Raw genomic sequence first — 9,450 nt, forward strand, 5'->3', positions numbered from 1 at the left:
GAGTTCGTTTTGAACTCTGATGGTCTCCACAAGACCTTCGCGTGTGACGTCCGGGTCAACGTCGAACAGGATAACCCTCGGTCGGCGCTTCTGGGGCAATCGGCACTTGACTGCCTCACTGAGCGCCTTGGGGCCCGCTGTTAAAACATGTTGCAACTTTTCGACATCCTGGTGCCTTGCAACCTCTACCAGGACGCCGTTATTGCGTACTCTCCGCACGTTTTTAATCCCGATGCCCAATTTGGCAGGGTTAACGTGAGATTTCAGCAGTGACTTTGTATTGTCACTTGTCATTTGTTCACGCGTAGGGTAGACCAGGAGCGTGTGCTCCTTGGTAGGGACCCTACGTGGCTTAGCAGCTTCCCGAGGACCCCCTTGGATTTTTGGTGGGGCCGGACGGGCAGCAACAGTGGCGTACGTGACACCACCGGCTGTGCTTGCTTTGCCTCCCTTTTTTTCCCCTGAAGGTATAGCGGGTGGCAACAAGTTGTCACCCTTAACCTCTTGCAGGGTCGCAAGTTTTGCCCGGAGAGATGCAATCTCAATCTCCTGGGCGTTAACTATGCTAGTTATTTTACTAAACAGGTGGTATATAACGGCACACGTGGCTTTCTGACATCTACTGTCAGTACGCGCGAGGAGCTTGGTCAGCTCATCGTGCACGCCATCGAGTGCCTTCCGCCTGCATTCAACCGTTTCAAGCTCTTCCCGTGTTTCCACAGGCGCCGACAACGGTGTTTCAGCTTTGGTGGCCGGACTTGTTTTCCCGGCCACCGCTGCGGTAGGGTCTTTCTTCTTGGCTTTCGCCTTGGACCCGCCTTTGCTTTTGGAGGAGGGTTTCCCCTTCCCCACGGTCACCGCGGCCTTAATGGTTTTGTCTTTGGGTTTGTCGCCCTCAGACTCTGCCATTTTAGCCTTGGCCGCCATTGCCCGTCTTTGTCTTCTCCTGGCTTTGGAGTTACCAGGAGCGGGCCTCCACTCGCTCTCCTCACCAGAGGAGGCGGAGTCAAAGATGTCTCCAGAACCTGAGTGGCTCGACTCCGAATCGGAGTCGCTACTCACTGTGGAGGTTGGCGCTTTTGCAGCGCCAGTTTGCCCATCACACGTGGGCTCGTGTGGTTTGTCATCGGTGGGCCTGCGCGAGCGCAGAGTCCGCCTCTCCCGCTGTTGGGCGACAGCCTTCTCGCCTCCTTCCACACGTTCTCCCTCAGCAGCAACATCATCACGATCGCCAGAGATCACAGGTACGGGATCCACACAAGTAGCACCCTTAAAGTATTCGCTTGTACTTTTATCTTTGGCCATCATAATAAGTAAATAAAGAAAGAGGGAATTAGGGTGGTCCCGACCTTTCACGGGTGCCCTGAATCCGTTCGAGAATCAAAGTATGCGTTTAAGAGCCAGCTCTGACTTCGGACTTACTGAGGGCTCATTTTGGCCCTCTTATTGCCGGGTCGTCACTGCTTAGCCCGCTGCCGGGACAGCTACCCATTTAAATGGCCTCCTACCCAAGGTTACCCCAGCCCGGCTGGTTGCTCGGCTTGGGCCGCCCCATCATCCCTACTAGGAGACGCTCTTCCCGCTTCTAGTCCTCCGAGACCATGTACGGCCATCCAACGCATCGTCAGGCCTCTAAGCACCACTCCCCCCCAAGGACATGAAGGAAGTTGGCCCTATGCCCGAGGAGTGGCTCTGCCAACTGTCCGTCAGGATAGATACCAGCTAGCAGGGTCCTACAATCCACTGTAGGCGCTACCCCCCTGACCACCAGCGAGGCTTCGGCTACGGGAGTGCGACTCCTCGCCCCACTGGCTTCGGCATGCAGGCCGTGGTCCCCAAGCCAGCACCGGGTGTGCGAAGCCCGGTCTTCCTCTTGAGAAGCTGGTTCTTCGTTTACCGGACAGAAGGAGCTTTACGTGGTCTGCGTTACCACGGGCTAAGGCTAAGTTGACTGCATTCAACCGCCTTTTGGCGTGATACATCGGCCCCGTGCCACCGGGTAGATGCGGGAGTTCGCTTTGTGTGTCTCAAATTCCAGGGGGTGCGGATTGTCAAGTCCATGGCCCCCAGTCTCTGTGCCGACACGGGATTTGGATCCGAAAGTTTCGGCGTCCACTGTGTGCTCCTATGTGTAATATCAGGGACGTAACCCACCAGCCCAGGGTGCAATGTGCATCTCGCTACAAGCAGACGATTTAACCGTCGCGAGTAGGGGGACTCGGGACTGATCACCGTAGCGAAGAGTCCCTACCACGTTTCGGCAGCGCCCCTATCGAGTGCCATCACACCGCAGGCCAGTGGGTGCCTACGCTTTCATCGGCAGAGCTACCAACTTTCGTTAGCAACTGCCAACTACAGTCAGACAAGCTCAATCGACTACACTCTGCATATCTTGTGTGAAGACAAGTCCTCCCTAGGAACCATATTAGCGACGGCTACAGCGACTGTCCCCCAGCTTCCGGACTTACTGAGGGCTCATTTTGGCCCTCTTATTGCCGATACTATTAGGGACAGTCCCGTGCCTCAATCGCACCAGTCTCCCTTCTGTTTTGATGTGAGTCTGCATGCCACAATGCCAATAAGCAGCTCTTGTAGCCGTCCGCACCAGCGGGGATAGGTTCCAGAATAGGGAGAGATCGAAACCCCGCCGGGGTCGCCCCTCACCATAGGGCAACAAGCGGACAGCAAGCATTTTAAAGGCTTGGTACACAGACCCAAAGCCTAAGATGTAATAACGCCTCTGGAACCTTCGGCTCGAGTCGTGAGACTCCATCAGCGATCGAGACCAAGACGAGTCTTTCGGGACCCATTACCCGTCGTCTCTCACCGCCGGGCCCCCCCGCCACGGCCAGGCTTGGTTCCCTACTCGGGGGGGTGTTCATGGTCAGGATGGATTAGAATTGTTGTTAATTTATCCCGCTGTAATGGGATGGTGAGTCGAGTGGTGGAGGAAGGAGTGCCATTGGTAAGACGACAGGCGATATACGAGTAAACGAGAAGGCCAGATGTAACATAAAAAAATAACAATTTATTAAAGCAAGTTTCGGGTAGTACAACGACTAGTTCGCATCCCTAAAACGCGTAGAGACCGAGAGAGGGCTTACAATAATTGGTTCCATACCTCTTGCCTTGTTATCCACTGAGAAAAAATTATCCAATATTTGATTTAGGAAAGTTTTCACTGTTGGAAGGACACTATTTTTAATTTATCTTCTTCTGGCACCTGCTCTGAAACGACTCTCCCGAGAAGGGGAAGGAAGGGGTTTTTATAAGTTTGTCGTGGGAGAACGGTCAGGTGACCCATTGTTGTGAGGTAAAAGGTACACGGATGGGTCAAAGTTGTCCCCGGGACCATGCTAACTATCAATTTAGCAGTTGGAATGTGGGATTAGTTTCGAAATGAACGGATGTTTACCTCGAATAGAAAGGGGCGATAGCCATTTTTCTTTTCTCCTTTTAGTAAATTAAAGGAAAGTTTGATTAAATTTTTAGGCAAATATGAGACAATTAATTGGCAAATAATCGGTAAAAATTCCAGATCTCACAATCAGTTTTCATAAGGATGATATGGAATTAAGAGTGAAATTTATCTTTCGGAATTAAATTTTTATAAATAATGTTATTAACTTGGAGCTTGAAGTAAAGCTTATTAGTACTTTACAATTTAAAAATAGATGGTGGCCATTGAACATCTTTAAATTATAAATTATATAAATTATAGACATTTAGAAAATTTCGTAGATTTTATGTTTTTTTAGTGATTCAATTTAAACCGCCAACATATTAGTAGCAATTTATTTAAAGTCTGTATTAATTATACACGTATATAGATGATGACTTATCACTGGTGTGATAAGCCCTCATGTATATAGGTGTATAATTAATATAGACTTTAAATAAAACATCATTAAGGGCTAAAAGCAATAGATTATTCAATTGAATTAGTAGCAATATATGCATTAAACCTATTTAACAAGTACTGTAATCTAAACTGTGATTGTCAGTCACGGTCTAAAACTTCTTCTGTTACAGAATTTCTTTAGCAACTTTTCATTGATTATTAAATATTTTATGAATATCCTTTGTGAAAAAAAATATTAATTTAAAATATGTCATCTCTTGAATGTTTAATATTTCAGAAGTACCTCACAGCTCAACAAAAGATATTGAAATCATAAATGTACATCCAGTGTCAACTCCTAGTTTTACATCCTCGGTTCATTCTAATCCATCTCCCGAACCAGTTTTAACGCCAGAAGCTTCACCATCGCAACACGATTCTGAACCTTTATCACATTCTCATCAAAGTAATAAAAGAAGGTAAAATATAGAATTTTATTCTTATTAATAAAAATGTTTAATTTCTATTGTGATACTTGTGTCTTCTCTACAAAAAGTTAAAAATAGTAGAAATTATAAATTTCATATAACTTATTTGTATTTTAAGAAGTAAATTAATGTCTTGAAAATATTATTAACATGTTCATATTGAAAATAACTATATTTGATATGCGAATACGTTGGTGGGTAATACTTAATTACTCACTGTTCTCACTATTAGTTGTATTTCCTTCAGAATTAGCATAAAGTTGCTGTTGAGAACAAATCACACGGAAACACTTTTTTTAACATGTGCATTTAGCTACTTTTTATTTTAATTTATTTAAGGAGATAGTTGTAACATATCTGCAAGCAAACAAAACCAAAGCTCCAATTTTCATCAAAGAAATTTCTGACAAAGCTAAAATGTAATCATATTCAGACACAACAAAAGTATTAGTTTTAGATAAAGACCCGACAGGTAAAATTCTAGACAGGGTAATCAAGGTCTTAGCTTGTAAAAGCCTACCTACTTGTTTAAAGTATAAAATAAATTCTAAAACAACAGCACTGAAGCTCTTTGGCATGATTAAAACCAACAAAAATGAGTGGCCATTAAGGCCAGTGTTAGAAAAATCTTTTGCATCTGTTGTGTTTGGAAAGAAAATTACTTAAAATTATAACAGCATTTCTATTCAAAGCCACTATACTTTTTTTTTTTATTTGTGGTTTTAGGCCCCTTACCGCTCAGAGAGCACAAAGAGGCCAAGAATGTTATTTATAAAAGAGTGTACTGATGTTTGTTAGTGTCCTTAAATAGGCTAATAGATGTCCCAAGTAGGGCTCATAAAGTCTAGTCCCTTGTGAGGGCTCATAAGTTTACGTTTTTATGTTATGTTTAATTTTTATTCTGCTTGATAAGTTTTGTGTGATGCTTTTATAACTTACCAATTTTTAATGAGTAAGAAGAAGGTAAAGATAGACAGGATAGTGTGCAACCCAGCCCTACCTAACCTAACAATTTCTGGATGTTTCAAAGTGGATGAAGAAGAGAAGCCACAGTGAACAATCCAGCAATAAAGGATTCCAGCAAATATAGAAAAGTTATTTTGATGGGGAGCATCACCACTGTTGGTAAATGCTACAGCCTTCCTGGAGGACTGTAAAGTTAATGGGGAGCTGACCCCCCATTTGGGGAGAAAAAGGTGGAGGAAACTCGGAAAAACTCCACTGGCCAGCCAGGGAAAAAACCAAAAGAGGAATTTGTTTGATGTATGGGATTAAAAATGTAAAGGGGCATGCTGGAAAACTTTACCGCATATGGGAGAATAGTACATATGAGAGGAAGAGAAGAGAAGATCCACCACACAGTCTCCAACAGGTGTGTAGTTCTGTTTGGTGGAAGATGTCATCAGCACTTTTTCATGTTGGGATATAGTGGTGACTTCTTTATCTTGGAAGCTGCTCTTCATTCTGCTTGTGTACTTTAAATAATTATTACTTACAGTTAAGGCTTATTACTAAGTAGCGCGAGCAGTGTGGGGCAGGCAGAGCTACGGAAGAAGAATGAAAAGAGAAAGTTATATTTTTGGAGCAGAAAAGATTATTTTGTTGAGAAAGAACTAGAGATTTTATTATTATTCCTCCAGAAATGCTGGTGAGCTAGGGCCAAACCAAAGGGATTTAATGAATTATTATTATTAACTAGATAATTAGAATAACAAAATAGCACAGAAGGTAATAATAAAAGAAGAAAGAAAAATATATATTTACAATGAATGAGAAGGATAGAGATAGGATGAGTGTATGGTTGTGGTAGTTTAATTGGGTGTAAAAGAGCAAATTGTGTGATATTTGTGTGTTAACTTATATTAATAAAGATAGAAGATATTGTTTAAAGTGTAATTTTATTTGAAAGAGACCAAAACCCTAGGGAGGGACAAGGGCTACGAGAATTCTGGTATATTTGTATGAGCTGTTTAAGAGGATGTAATGTGATTTGTTTTTAATTATTTACCTTAAGAATTTTAAAAGATATTAATAAAAGAGAAAGAACTAGTTTTAAAGAGACCAAAACCTTTTTGGGAGAATTTGGCTAGAACGATGGGTGTGTAATTAAATAATAAATTATTTTAAAAGTGTGTGTAATGATGAAATGATATAATATACCTCAAAATATAATTAAATAGATATTAATAAAAGAAGAAATTTTGAATTATAAGAACCCAAAACCTTAAAATGGAATTGGGCAGAATAGTTATGGAAATTTTGTATGGACAATAAAAGCATATGTAATGTAATTCTAATTTAATATTTTACTCTAAGTAATTAATAAATGAAAATGCTGTTTTAAAAGGGGCCAAAAATTCTTTACAGGGAATTGGAAAGATGGGTGTATTATTAAATAATTTTAAATTATTTTAGAAGTGTGTGTAAAGATGTAATGATATAATGTAGCTCAATAATGTAATTAAATAGATATTAATAGAACTTTTATTTAGGGGAACCCAATACCTTAAAGAGGGAATTGAGCTATGAAGTTATGCTAATATTGTGTAGACAATAAAAAGCACAAAACATGGTTTTAATTTATTAGTTTACTCTAAGTAATGTTAAAAGATATTATTAATTGAGAAGAGCTATATTAAAGGCAATTAAAATGCTTAGGAGGGAATTGGGATGGAATAATGAATGTATCAATTAATTAATTTAAAAGTGTGTTTAAGGATGAAATGATATAGTTTTCCTTGATTAAATAATTAATAAGATATTATAGAAGATGAAATTTTGATTTAGAAGCACCCAAAACCTAAAGGAGGGAATTGGGCTGAATAGTTATGGGAATTTTATATGGACAATAAAAAGTGCATGTAATGCAATTTTAAATTAATATTTTATTCTAAGTAATTTTAAAAGATAATATTAAATGAAAAAATAACTATTTAAAAGTGACCAAAATGCTTTGGAGGGAATTGAGCTGGAATAGTTGGTGTTTCAAGAAATTAAACTAAAAGAGTGTGTAAAGATGAATTTATACATTTTACCTCAATTATATAATTAAATATATTTTAATAAAGGAAGAAATTAGGATTTAGAGGAACCCAAAACCCTAAAGAGGGAACTGGGCTGTATAACATGGTACTTCTATAGCACGGATTCACTCTAACACAGTTCGAGAATTGGGAACATCCCCCATATAACATGAAATGTAATAAAGGGTGCATTCTTTTATACCTCCGCGTAACTCCATGCAAGCATTCTAATTGTTTTCGTGGCTACTTTGAATGCTCCTTCAACAATAATCCATTTAATGGTTAAATTTTACAATTGGGACCCTTCTTTCATCGTCATTCCTAAATGCTTACAAACAGCAGCATACTCCCGTTACAGAGCAACCGCTATTAATGAACGCACCCAAAAATTGTTACCAGTTGATGATGCTCATGCTGAGATCATCATATAAAATGAATAATCCTCTGGTAAAATAGTTACTTAAATAATAAATAAGTATTTTACCTGTGAAAAAATGAATCATAAATCCGATTTAAATAAGGATTTAACAGTGTGTTTTTTAATTTTTGGAACCTAACCCCCTTTTCTCACTAGTTCTTTGTTTCATATAACACAGATTCGCATAACACGGCTATTTTTTGGAACGTAACTCCCGTGTAATACGGGGAGCGTGTTTTTCTTTTCTTGCAAGTTGTTTGCTTTAAAGGAAAACAAACTAACAGATAGTCAGGGGTTTTCAGATTGGCGACATTTAGTTACTCATTTATCATGACACGAAACAGGTATAGAACATATGCAAAGTTATAAAAAGTGGTATGAATTAAAAACACGTCTTGACAACAATCATACAATTGATAAAGAACAATGATACTTTGATTCTGTAAAAAGATGATGGAGAGAACTATTATTAAAAGAATCATTGCAATTTGTCCAGTTTTTATCAGGGCAGTGTTAGCTTTCAGAGGTAAAAATGATAAATTGTATGAAACAAATAATGGAAAGTTTTTAAAAGCTATAGAAATGTTAGCGAAATTCGACTCTGTTATCTCACACCATGTCAATAACATAACACAATCTCAACCTGCTAAAAGTCATGCCTTGTTACATAGGCCATGCTTTTCAAAATGAAATCATATCTGTTTTAGCAAGTGGCATACAGTCAAAAATTAAAGAATTTATTAAGAAAGCAAAATATTTTTCGATAATTCTCAACTGCACGTCAGATGCCAGTCATATCATTTGTAGTAAGAATCGTAAATATTGATACTTCTGAAGCTGCGGTTCGAGAATTATTTCTTGGGTTTTATCCAGTATTAGACACTACAGGAGAAGGTTTATGTAATTATCTTTTACAGGAACTCTTAACAGATTATGAATTAGATATTCAAGATATGTGTGGGCAAGGGTATGATAATGGATCAAATGTGTGTGGTAAGCAAAGTGGCTTGCAAAACAAAATTAGGAATATAAATCCTGGAGTGTTTTTGTACCTTGTACATCTCATTCATTAAATTTAGTTGTAAATGATGCTGCTAAAGTAACGTTTGAAACAGTTAATTTTTTTAACATCGTACAAGAATTTTCTGCATCCCCTTACAGATGGGACATACTAAATCATAATATCACTAGTTTAACATTGAAATCTGTAAGTAATACAAGATGGGAGAGCAGAATAAAAGCAATCCGCCCTCTCAGACTGCAATTAAATGATATCTTAAAAAGTTTAAATGACATAATAAACAATAGATAATTCCCGAGACATGAAAACAAAACGTACAGCTCAATGTTTGTTAGATCAGGTTGCGTCTTTCAAGTTCGTTTGCTCGGTCGTTATATGGAACGATGTCCTTTCAAAGATTGATGTTGTAAGTAAAATGTTCCAGCGCCCTCAATCCAACATAAATGAATCTCTTAACATTTTGAATGAGCTTATTAAATTTCTAGGTGCAACCAGATCTGATGAAACATATAATAAATACATTAGGGATGCAGAAGTTTTAGCTGCCAAAGAAAATGTAGTGGCAGAATTTCCAGTTGCAAGAAGTAGAACTAAAGTTCGTAATTTTGATTATGAAAGTCCGGATGAACAAATTGCAAACCCAAAAGAATTGTTTAGAA

This window comes from Centruroides sculpturatus, unplaced genomic scaffold (genome assembly GCF_000671375.1).
Source record: "Centruroides sculpturatus isolate CEXI.00-Female unplaced genomic scaffold, Cexi_2.0 scaffold170, whole genome shotgun sequence".
In the NCBI taxonomy this organism is placed as follows: domain Eukaryota; kingdom Metazoa; phylum Arthropoda; class Arachnida; order Scorpiones; family Buthidae; genus Centruroides; species Centruroides sculpturatus.